Source organism: Capricornis sumatraensis, chromosome 2 (genome assembly GCF_032405125.1).
Source record: "Capricornis sumatraensis isolate serow.1 chromosome 2, serow.2, whole genome shotgun sequence".
Taxonomy (NCBI): Eukaryota; Metazoa; Chordata; class Mammalia; order Artiodactyla; family Bovidae; genus Capricornis; species Capricornis sumatraensis.
In genome coordinates, this window is record NC_091070.1 from 51812632 (window position 1) to 51826006 (window position 13375).

Sequence of the window (13375 nt, forward strand, 5' to 3'; positions counted from 1 at the left end):
GGAACCTGGTGGCTACAGTCCATGGGGCTGCAAAGAATCAGACACGACAGAAGTGACTTAGCACACATCCACAGAAAATCTTATCCAAGGCCTTCTTTTAGTCCAGCAATGGAGATCTGGTTAGAGCTGTAGAGATGTTTCCAAAAAAAAAAAAAAAAAAGGAAAGATTTAGCATGCATGGCACATGGGGAAGAAATTAATTCTTTCCATGTTAAAACATTTTATATGGTAAATTTACTCCAAATCATAATAAAAGTTTTCTTCAATGTCTTCAAGACTCAGTGCCAGAGAATTAATAGGGATTAGATTGTTTCTAAAGGTAAATCTTTACAAACAAACAAACCCATTTATTCTTGAGGCTGGAGAGAAGGTGAGAGACACATTGGAGAACCTAAACAGGAAATGGAAGACCCACTGGGACAAAAAAGCAGGAGGGATCTCATTATCCCAGCAATGTGAGACCCATGGTCCTTATTTCTTCCCCACTCAGACAGAGTCACTAGGGTTTCTTGGTAGAAGGGGCTGTCCACTCTAGTGTGGAATCTGTACTAGTAGTTCGGTGAGAATATTCCGGCACCTAGAAGTCTGTTCTCTCCATAGCCAGAATGAGCTTCTATACATCACATCACTTGTCTCCCCTGCCCCCAAAGCACTCCTCCAAATGGCTTCCCATCATACCGCAAATGAAATTCATGTTTCCTGTGGCCAGCGAGGCCAGCCGGTCTGGGCCCTGACCACTGCCCCGAACTCATCTCCCAGCACCATGCCTTCCTGTTACTCCACTCTAGCTACAGAGTGGGAATGAGAATGTCTGCTACTTCATTCTGTCCACCATTGTCCCTAAGAACTTTAGGAAACAGTATCCTCCACACGCAAGGAGAGAACAAGCCCACCCAACTGGTCTTGAGACCACCCACCTTCCTCCTGCACTGCCTCTTTCTAGAGGCAAACTCCAGTTATCCTATTTTGATCCCAGCAGTCAAATCAGATATGACTTTCCTGGGCTCACTGAGGCATCTCTCAGGAGATAAGGACTCTGTGCACATCTTGTTGCCTCAATCTGGTAGAGCATCTGGTAGGGCAGTCAGCTTGGGACAGTCACCAAGGAGCCTAGAGCATCTGCTCTCTCTGTGTGCCTGGCCACAAATCTCATTCCTGTCCCCTTCACAACTTGATCCAGGATGAAGTGAAAGAATGTCCAGGTACTCCTGGAAAGGAAGGGTGGAACTGTGAAACTATTGGACACAGAGGCATTGGTGGGCCTAAGAGACTGGAGACAATGCTATGGTAGATCTCTCTAGATCATTCTCATTAAAATGTCCAGAATGAACGTCCCTCCCAAGTCAAGAAGAGATTAATATTCACACTTACCTGTAGGGCATTCCCTACCTTTCTAGTTATGGATAAAATATAATATTCAAGAAGCAGTGGCTTTTATATTTAAAATGGATAACCAACGAGGACCTACTATATACCACACGGAATTATGCTCAGTGTTATGTGGCAGTCTAGATGGAAGAGGAGTTTAGGGGAGAATGGACACGTGTATATGTATGGCTGAGATCTTTTGCTGTTCACCTGAAACTATCACAACATTGTTAATCAGCTATGCTGCTGCTGCTAAGTCACTTCAGTCATGTTCGACTCTGTGTGACCCCATAGACAGCAGCCCACCAGGCTCTGCTGTCCCTGGGATTCTCCAGGCAAGAACACTGGAGTGGGTTGCCATTTCCTTCTCCAACACATGAAAGTGAAAAGTGAAAGTCCAATATGAAAAAAAGACCATGATGCTAGGAAAGATTGAGGGCAGGGGCAGAAAGGGGTGACAGAGGATGAGATGGTTGGATGGCATCACTGACTCAATGGACATGAGTTTGAGAAAACTCCGGGAGATAGTGAAGAATAGGAAAGACTGGCCTGCCGCAGTCCATGGGGTCTCAGAGTTGGATGTGACTTAGCAACTGAACAACAGCAACAATACAAAATAAAAGGTTAAAAGAAAAAGCAGTAGCTTTGTGCCAGCTGCAGAGCTCAATGCTTTCTGCAAGCTATCCCATTTAATTGCTGTTCTGTTTAAGAGATATGCATTATCACCTTTCGTGTTACACATGGGGCGGTTGAAGCTGAGGGATGTGAACTACTTTTCTCCAACTCACATGGTTTGCAAGTAGTCAGGACCATAATGGATACTAACTAACCACTATTATTCGGTACATTAATTTAAGCCAGTTACCTGCACTATTTTAAAAACAGCTTTATTGAGGCATAATTTACATATCATAAAATTCGCCCACTATAAGTTGGCAATTGAATGCAACCATAACCATATTGCAGTTTCAGAATGTTTCCACTGCCCCAAATGTTTCCTCATGCCTATTTGCAGGTAATGCCCCTCCCACCCTCTGCCCTGGGCAAACATTGATCTGTTTTTCATCTCTACAAATTTGCTTCTTTAGATACTTTGTATAAATGAAATCATCCTGCATTATCTTTTATGAAAAAACACACTTGCTTTGTGAAGACTGTTTATCATTTCTCAACATTCAGTTCAGAGGTGTGCTGTGGATAAACCCAAGAAGGAAGGCATTGCACCTCCACTTCTGCAACAGGCCTGGAGTGGAAGTGTGTTTGTTAACTGGTCCTGGCTTCTAAGGAGGCTCACCTGGGTGCTGCCAGGCTGGGAGCAGAAAATCAAAGTAGGAGAATCATACCTGTTGATTTTTCGGTTTTCTTCAAACATGTGGAATCATTGATCTTAATTCAAGAACTTCTACTCGAAACAGTTTCAGGAAAGTTTCCTTTTTTTTTTTTTTCAGTGCAATATTTATTGCTTCTTATTTCTGTAGGAAACACAGGACCAATGATGTCTTCTGACTACAACTGTTTCTGGATGGCTGAGCAACAGTCTCCCTCTGCTTTAAAGTACTCTCTTTAACTTGCTGATGTAAGGTACAACTAGAATTCAGCAAAACTTGAGGATCCAAGTGGAAGATGGAGGAGAAATACTTAAGGTGTACCCTGTGCCATAAACTTAGGAAAAAAATTTACACAGAAAAACAAAACAAAACAAAAACCTCAGATTTATCAATGCACCCTTTTAAAAAGTGTTTTTTTTTTTTTAATTTCTGAAAGCAGCTTAATGTGAATCAAAAGCAGTTCCTGAGTAACTGCAGTAAACAGTGTCTTTTTAAAATATATATATATATATATTTGCAACTTAGCTCATTTTGGTTGAAAGTTTCCATTTAAAAAAAAAAATGCAGAGAGTGAAATGAAGCCTTACAAATCTTATTGAAAAAACATAATCCAGGGGACCAACCTACAGTGCACCAGCCCAGCTTGTACCCAGTAAGGAAGCTCCTCCCTGGAAGCGGAAGCATGAAAGACAATAGCAAAGAGTCAATTCCTCTGACTCTCTCCCCGATTCCCACCCACTATGGCCATAAAAACTTAAGCATTTATTTCTGCTCCAGACCTGGGTCTCCCTAGGGATCTTACTCCAGTGCTTCCAGATCCTCTGTTACTCCTGAGATGTCTTTCTCTGAAGCGAAGACCTAAGTTCCTTTCCTAAGTGGAAAGATAAAGGAGGGAGCTAAACCCTTTCCTTCCTCCCAACACCATCCCTGTTCCTTTGAATGAAACTTCCATTCCCCCCAGGGAGAGAACAAAACCCCTGCCAGTGGCATTAGTCATTTCCGACCCCTCTCATACCCACTTCTTAACAAATTCTCTCCAGAAGCGGAAAGGAGGTAAGTGGGTTTATGAAGCCCTCAAGCCAAGGTGATGCTCTCCCCTGCCCTCATCTCTCAGAAGTGTTCCTTTCTTTACCAAGACCTGAAAACAAGCCAGTTTTTTTGAAGTATAATTGATTTACAAAATATCAGATGTACAGCAAAGTGATTAGGTGGGCCTTGGAGTATAAAATGAAGCAAGCAAAGGCTAACAGAGTTTTGCCAAGAGAATGCACTGGTCATAGCAAACACCCTCTTCCAACAACACGAGAGAAGACTCTACACATGGACATCACCAGATGGTCAATACTGAAATCAGACTGGTTATATTCTTTGCAGCCAAAGATGGAGAAGCTCTATACAGTCAGCAAAAACAAGACCAGGAGCAGACTGTGGCTCAGATCATGAACTCCTTATTGCCAAATTCAGACTTTTATATTGAAGAAAGTAGGGAAAACCACTAGACCATTCAGGTATGACTGAAATCCCTTACAATCAAATCCCTTACAATTATACAGTGGAAGTGACAAATAGATTCTAGGGATTAGATCTGATAGAATGCCTGAAGAACAATGGACGGAGGTTGGTGACATTGTACAGGAGGCAGTGATTAAGACCATCCCCAAGAAAAAGAAATGCAAAAAGGCAAATGGTTGTGTGAGGAGGCCTTACGAAAAAGAGAGAAGCTAAAGGAAAATATACCCATCTGAATGCAGAGTTTCAAAGAACAGCAAGGAGAGATAAGAAAACCTTCCTCAGTGATCAATGCAAAGAACTAGAGGAAAACAATAGGATGGGAAAGACTAGAGATCTCTTCAAGAAAATCAGAGATATCAAGGGAACATTGCATGCAAAGTTGGGCTCAATAAAGGACAGATGGTATGGACCTAACTGAAGCAGAAGATATTAAGAAGAAGTGGCAAGAATAGACAGGACTGTACAAAAAAAAGCTTCATGACCAGGATAATCATGATGGTGTGATCACTCATCTAGAGCCAGACATCCTGGAATGTGAAGTCAAGGGGGCCTTAGGAAGCATCATTATGAACAAAGCTAGTGGAGGTGATGGAATTCCAGTTGAGCTCTTTTAAATCCTGAAAGATGATGCTGTGAAAGTGCTGCACTCAACATGCCAGCAAATTTGGAAAACTCAGAGGTAGCCACAAGACTGGAAAAGGTCAGTTTTCATTCCAATCCCAAAGAAAGGCAATGCCAAAGAATGTTCAAACTACTACACAACTGAACTTATCTCATATGCTAGAAAGTAATGCTCAAAATTCGCCAAGCCAGCCTTCAATAGTACATGAACCATGAACTTCCAGATGCTCAAGCCGGATTTAGAAAAGGCAGAGGAACCAGAGATCAAATTGCCAACATCAGTTGGATCATTGAAAAAGCAAGAGAATTCCAGAAAAACATCTACTTTTTCTTTATTGACTGTGCCAAAGCCTTTGACTGTTTAGATCACAATAAACTGTGGAAAATTCTTCAAGAGATAGGAATACCAGACCACCTTACTTGACTCCTGAGAAATATGTATGCAGGTCAAGAAGCAACAGTTAGAACCAGACATGGAACTACAGACTGGTTCCAATTTGGGCAGGGATTATGTCAAGTCTGTGTATTGTCACACTGCTTATTTAACTTATATGCAGAATGAGCAAATGAGTGAAAGTCGCTCAGTCATCTTTGACTCTTTGCGATCCCATGGACGGTAGCCTGTCAGGCTCCTCTGTCCATGGAATTCTCCAGGCCAGAATACTGGAGTGGGTTACCATTTCCTTCTCTGATATGCAAAGTACATTATGTGAAATGCTGAGCTAGATGAAGCACAAGCTGGAATCAAGATTGCCAAGAGAAATATCAATAACCTCAGATATGCAGATGACACCACCCTTATGGCAGAAAGTGAAGAAGAAATAAAGAGCCTCTTGATGAAAGTGAAAGAGGAGAGTGAAAAAGTTGGCTTAAAACTCAACATTCAAAAAACGAAGATCATTGCATCTGGTGCCATCAGTTCAATTTAGTTCAGTTCAGTCACTCAGTCATGTCCGACTCTTTGCGACCCCATGAATCGCAGCACACCAGGCCTCCCTGGTCCATCACAAACTCCCGGAGTTCACTCAGACTCATATGCATCAAGTTGGTGTTGCCATCCAGCCATCTCATCCTCTATCGTCCCCTCTTCCTCCTGCCCCCAATCCCTCCCAGCATCAGAGTCTTTTCCAATGAGTCAACTCTTCACATGAGGTGGCCAAAGTATTGGAGTTTCAGCTTCAGTATCAGTCCTTCCAATGAACACCCAGGACTGGTCTCCTTTAGAATTGAGTGGTTGGATCTCCTTGCAGTCCAAGGGACTCTCAAGAGTCTTCTCCAACACCACAGTTCAAAAGCATCAATTCTTTGGCGCTCAGCTTTCTTCACAGTCCAACTCTCACATCCATACATGACCACTGGAAAAACCATAGCCTTGACTAGACGGATCTTTGTTGGCAAAGTAATGTCTCTGCTTTTGAATATGCTGTCTAGGTTGGTCATAACTTTCCTTCCCAGGAGTAAGCGTCTTTTAATTTCATGGCTGCAGTCACCATCTGCAGTGATTTTGGAGCCCCCCAAAAAATAAAGTCTGACACTGTTTCCACTGTTTCCCCATCTACTTCCCATGAAGTGATGGGACCAGATGCCATGATCTTAGTTTTCTGAATGTTGAGCTTTAAGCCAACTTTTTCACTCTCCTCTTTCACTTTCGTTAAGAGGCTTTTTAGTTCCTTTTCACTTTCTGCCATAAGGGTGGTGTCATCTGCATATCTGAGGTTACTGATATTTCTCCCGGCAGTCTTGATTCCAGCTTGTGCTTTTTCCAGCCCAGTGTTTCTCATGATGTACTCTGCACAGAAGTTAAATAAGCAGGGTGAGGCAATACTCATGCACAGGGGAAGGAGCATCTGAGATGGGACTTTGAGAATTCATCACAGTAGCTGAAGGAGAAAGAATTTCAGGTATTTTCTGGTAACCCAGGACCTGCAGTGAAATGGGTAACTAATTAACCTGGGAAATGTTCCCACATCATATGTTGGGAAGAAAGAAACCATCTTGAAAGTTAGAAATTAGTTCTGTTGTATGAATGAACATAAATCTCAGTCCCACAGGTAAGGAGGGGTGAGGACAGAGCACAGAACACTGGCTAGGATTTGCTTTGGGAAGGATAACTGGGGCAGGGGACACATGGGAGGGAGGGGTGTCTGGAGCTGTGAGGTTGTGGGGAGCCCAGAGCTGGATTTGGGGGCCTGGAAGAAGAAGCAGAATGAACCTAGGTCCTCAGCAGAAATAGTGTTATGTATGTATCTTCCCATAGAGAACACTGGCATTCCCAGTAAGAGTTCAGCTGGAAGCAAGACTAGGGGAAGGAAATTACTCCAAGTATTAATGATAATTTCTTGTTTTAAAAATATTTGTTTATTTATTTGGCTGCGACAGGTTTTAGTTGCAGCATGTGGGATCTCGTTCCCTGACCAAGGATCAAACCTGGACTCCCTGCCTTGGGAGTCTTAGCCACTGGACCACCAGGGAAGTCCCTTAGGGGATTTCTAGAGCAGTCCTCAAATCCTCACACATGACAGACTTGTCACGACTGCACGTCTCCTTCAGAGCAGGGCAGAAACACAAGTGTAGGAAAAGTGACCATCTCTCCACTTCTCTCCACCAGAGGAATCAAGTGCTTTGTCTGTGTCTCTCCTGGGTCCCTGCCTCTGGCTGGAATCTGTTGCTGCCCTTGTTTGAGTGGCTAGGACAAAAATGAGGGAGAAGAGACTCCACTGGGGAAGAGAAAGGAGGAGAATGGGACAGAGTGAGATAGGAGGGGAGCAATTGGGGGAGGGCTTTGAATTCACGTTCTGGTTGCCTTGATGTGTACATGGATCTAGCTTTCTGCTGCCCCCTGAGTGTGGAGATGATGTTGGAGAGAGTTAGGGCTCCTGAGCGGAAAGAGGCCTGTGATGTATAAGGTGGAGAGGAAAGGTTGGATGTTTGGGGCAGATGGTGCAGCATTTGTGATAGGGAAGGAACTGTGGGAGTTTTGTTGGAATGACTTGCTGGAGTGTCGTGGATCTGAGAAGCAGTCTGGGTCCTTTGTGATGAAGAGCCATTTCTTCCAGTCAGAATTCCTGTTCCCACCCTGGAGGCTGGTTTGGGGACCAATCAAGAGCTAGTTCCAAAGACCTGCTTTGCAATCAGTGTCCTTCCCTGCACTTTCTTTCCTGCCATATGCTATGGAGTGGCCTGAGCAGATCTCTTAGCATCAGGGCTGAGAGAACAGCTGGGTGCCCTCAGCAGAGCTGCCTCGGGATTTCTGGACTTCCCTTTCTTGGTATTAAAATTTGCCTTGAACCCAGTGAGAAAGGTCTTTTCTGAACCGTTTGTGGAGAAAAAAATCAATTAAAAAAAATTTTTTTTTTGGCTCAGCCATGTGGCATGTGGGATCTTAGTTCCCCCACCAGGGGTGAACCTGTGCCCTCTGCATTGGATTTCCGAGGAAGCCCCAATCAAAATTTAAAGTGAGAAAAATCGATTAAACACACTTACCCCGTGTTTTAACTGTATTACCTTGAGTGAAGCCAGACACCGATCATGAGAGCAACTGGAAAGAGTGTTACAGTTTTGCTGGACTCACAGATCCCTGGGGGGAAACGAGAAGCCATTGCAGGGGCACTCAGAGAAGCCGGGCCAGGGCCGGGAAATACTGGGGCCAGCCACAGGCATAAAAAAGCAGAACCATGTGCAAGCACCTTATTGTGGATTCTGTGAGAAGGAACAAGCGAGGTTTAGCACTGGCTGACTTGAATGATTTCAGCAGGTTCCGGGGCACAGGGGCTGTCCCTGCTTGTCTGGTGCCTGGCCCTGGAGTGACTAGTGCGGTGCAGAGTGCTTGGAGTGTGAGTGCCTGATGAGGGAGGCGGCTGGGGTGTGGACTCAATGGACTCTCAGAGAGAGGAGGTGACGGCACTCTAGCCAGGCCCTCAAAATGCAGTCGTCAGTATTTGAATAAACCATATGACACTTTATGAACCTAAGGATGCAAGCGTCATTTCCTTATTTTAGTGGACATATAAACCTAGAAGCATACAAAAGTTTCTCTGAAGTGAAAGAAGTAAACACGTTAGTTGCTCAACTGTGTCTGACTCTTTGTGACCCTACAGACTGTAGCCTTCCAGACTCTTCTGTCCATGGAATTCTCCAGGCAAGAATACTGGAGTGGGTTGCCATGCCCTCCTCCAGAATGGATCTTCCCTACCCAGGGGTCAAACCTGGGTCTCCTGCATTGCAGGCAGGTTCTTTACCACTGAGTTACCTGAGAAGACCCCAAAATCTTTCTCAATTCAGTTCAGTTCAGTCACTCAGTCGTGTCCGACTCTTTGCGACCCCATGAAAAGCAGCAAGCCAGGCCTCCCTGTGAATCACCAACTCCTGGAGTTCACTCAGACTCACGTGCATCGAGTCAGTGATGCCATCCAGCCATCTCATCCTCTGTCGTCCCCTTCTCCTCCTGCCCCCAATCCCTCCCAGCATCAGAGTCTTTTCCAATAAGTCAACTCTTCGCATGAGGTGGTCAAAGTACTGGAGTTTCAGTTTTAGCATCAGTCCTTCCAAAGAAATCCCAGGGCTGATCTCCTTCAGAATGGACTGGTTGGATCTCCTTGCAGTCCAAGGGACTCTCAAGAGTCTTCTCCAACACCACAGTTCAAAAGCATCTATTCTTCGGTGCTCAGCCTTCTTCACAGTAAAACTCTCACATCCATGCATGACTACAGGAAAAACCATAGCCTTGACTAGTTGGACCTTAGTCAGCAAAGTAATGTCTCTGCTTTTGAATATGCTATCTAGGTGGGTCATAACTTTTCTTCCCAGGAGTAAGCGTCTTTTAATTTCATGGCTGCAGTCACCATCTGCAGTGATTTTGGAGCCCAAAAAATGAAGTCTGACACTGTTTCCACTGCTTCTCCATCTATTTCCCATGGAGTGATGGGACCGGATGCCATGATCTTCATTTTCTGAACGTTGAGCTTTGAGCCAACTTTTTCACTCTCCTCTTCCACTTTCATCAAGAGGCTTTTTATTTCCTCTTCACTTTCTGCCATAAGGGTGTGTCATCTGCATATCTGAGGTTATTGATATTTCTCCCAGCAATCTTGATTCCAGCTTGTGTTTCTTCTAGTCCAGCATTTCTCATGATGTACCCTCCATAGAAGTTAAATAAGCAGGGTGACAATATACAGCCTTGACATACTCCTTTTCCTATTTGAAACTAGTCTGTTGTTCCATGTCCAGTTCTAACTGTTGCTTCCTGACCTGCATACAGATTTCTCAAGAGGCAGGTCAGGTGGTCTGGTATTCCCATCTCTTTCAGAATTTTCCACAGTTTATTGTGATCCACAAAGTCAAAGGCTTTGGCATAGTCAATAAAGCAGAAATAGATCTTTTCCTGGAACTCTCTTGCTTTTTCCATGATCCAGCAGATGTTGGCAACTTGATCTCTGGTTCCTCTGCCTTTTCTAAAACCAGCTTGAACAACAGGAAGTTCACGGTTCACGTATTGCTGAAGCCTGGCTTGGAGAATTTTGAGCATTACTTTACTAGCATGTGAAAGTAAAGTGAAAGTAAAGTCGCTCAGTCGTGTCCTACTCTTTGCGACCCCATGGACTGTAGCCTACCAGGCTCCTCCCTTCATGGGATTCTCCAGGTAAGAGTACTGGAGTCAGTTGCCATTGCCTTCTCCAGGGGATCTTCCCAACCCAGGGATCGAACCCGGGTCTCCTGCATTTCAGGCAGATGCTTTAACCTCTGAGCCACCGAGATGAGTGCAATTGTGCGGGAGTTTGAGCATTCTTTGGCATTGCCTTTCTTTGGAATTTGAATGAAAGCTGACCTTTTCCAGTCCTGTGGCCACTGCTGAGTTTTCCAAATTTGCTGGCATATTGAGTGTGGCACTTTCACAGCATCATCTTTCAGGATTTGAAACAGCTCAACTGTAATTCCATCACCTCCACTAGCTTTGTTCATAGTGATGCTTCCTAAGGCCTATTTGACTTCACATTCCAAGATGTCTGGCTCTAGATTAGTGATCACACCATCGTGATTATCTAGGTCATGAAGATCTTTTTTGTACAGTTCTTCTGGGTATTCTTGCCACCTTTTCTTAATATCTTCTGCTTCTGTTAGGTCCATACCGTTTCTGTCCTTTATCGAGCCCATCTTTGCATGAAATGTTCCCTCGGTATCTCTAATTTTCTTGAAGAGATCTCTAGTCTTTCCCATTCTGTTGTTTTCCTCTATTTCTTTGCATTGATCGCTGAAGAAGGCTTTCTTATCTCTTCTTGCTCTTCTCTGGAACTCTGCATTCAGATGCTTATATCTTTCCTTTTCTCCTTTGCTTTTGGCTTCTCTTCTTTTCACAGCTATTTGTAAGGCCTCCCCAGACAGCCATTTTGCTTTTCTGCATTTGTTTTCCATGGGGATGGTCTTGATCTGTGTCTCCTGTACAATGTCACGAACCTCATTCCATAGTTCATCAGGCACTCTATCAGATCTACTCCCTTAAATCTATTTCTCACTTCCACTGTATAATCATAAGGGATTTGATTTAGGTCACTGAATGGTCTAGTGGTTTTCCCTACTGTCTTCAATTTAAGTCTGAATCTGGCAATAAGGAGTTCATTATCTCTGCCACAGTCAGCTCCCGTTCTTGTTTTTGCTGACTGTATAGAGCTTCTCCATCTTTGGCTGCAAAGAATATAATCAGTCTGATTTCGGTGTTGACCATCTGGTGATGTCCATGTGTAGAGTCTTCTCTTGTGTTGTTGGAAGAGGGTGTTTGCCATGACCAGTGCATTTTCTTGGCAAAACTCTATTAGTCTTTGCCCTGCTTCATTCCGCATTCCAAGGCCAAATTTGCCTGTTACTCCAGGTGTTTCTTGACTTCCTACTTTTGCATTCCAGTCCCCTATAATGAAAATGACATCTTTTTTGGGTGTTATTTCTAAAAGGTCTTGTAGGTCTTCATAGAACCGTTCAGCTTCTTCAGTGTTACTGGTTGGGGCATAGACTTGGATTACTGTGATATTGAGTGGTTTGCCTTGGAAACGAACAGAGATCATTCTGTCGTTTATGAGATTGCATCCAAGTACTGCATTTTGGACTCTTATGAAAAGGCAAAATGATAGGATACTGAAAGAGGAACTCCCCAGGTCAGTAGGTGCCCAACACGCTACTGGAGATCAGTGGAGAAATAACTCCAGCAAGAATGAAGGGATGGAGCCAAAGCAAAAACAATACCCAGTTGTGGATGTGACTGGTGATAGAAGCAAGGTCCGATGTTGTAAAGAGCAATATTGCATAGGAACCTGGAATGTCAGGTCCATGAATCAAGGCAAGTTGGAGTGGTCAAGCAAGTGATAGCAAGAGTGATCGTTGACATTCCAAGAATCAGAGAACTAAAATGGGCTAGAATGGGTGAATTTAATTCAGATGACCATTGTATCTACTACTGCAGGCAGGAATCCTTCAGAAGAAATGGATTAGCCATCATGGTCAACAAAAGAGTCTGAAATGCAGTACTTGGATGCAATCTCAAAAACGACAGAATGATCTCTGTTCGTTTCCAAGGCAAACCATTCAAAATCTCTCTACTTAAGCCTAAATTTGAAGAGTTCTAAGCCATTACCTGCTGTTCCTTATTTGCATGCAGGAGTTCTTACTTAAGCCACAGGTAGATGGCTGTGCTCATTTCTCAGGAAAAGACCTGGAAACTTATTGGTTTGGGAAGCCATAGCTTCCTCCCAGGTGATCCTGTCATTCTTAGGGAGATGGGGATCAAGCTCTCTTGAGGCTCTGATAGGTGGAACAATGGTGCTCCCAAGATGTCCAAAGATGTTCTTGATCCCAGAACTTTAAAATGTGTTACATGGCAAAAGGGAATCAAGGTTGCAGGTGCAGTTAAGATTGCTAGTCAGTTAATCTTGAGATGGGGCCAATCTAGTCATAGGAGTTATTCAAAATGAAGGAAGGAGGCAGAGAGAGGACCAGAGAGGTGTCATGTGAAAAAGGCTCAATCCGTTTGTTGCTGGCTTTGAAAGTAGGGGAAGTGGCCACATGCCAAGGAATGTGGGCAGCCTCTAGAAGCCGGGAAGGACAAAGGAAGGGAGCCTTTTCTGAAGCCTCCAGAAAGGAATGCAGCTCTGCCAACACCTCCATTTGTGAAATCTATATAGGACCTCTTATGTATAGAATTGTGAGATAATAATCTGTGTCATGATAAGCCACCAAATTCATGGTAATTTTTTAATGGTGGGAAGAGGAGGTATCCTTAAATGACAGAATGGTTACTCCTTCAGAACCATTCTTCTGTACCTTTTGTTACTAACTACCAAAATTTCTCTTTAAGCAGAAATAGATTTATAAAGAGACATTCTGTAGCTTACAGGAACTCTGGGAGGGCCATGGAACAGGCTAGAGAGCATACAGCCAGGAACAATGCCCAACCATACCATGGGGCTGCTTTTCTAAAATGTTTTTAAAAAATCTATTTACTTTGAAAAGACAGGAAAGGAAAAACCGCAATAATGTGTGTTTTAATAAGACAGTGGACGACT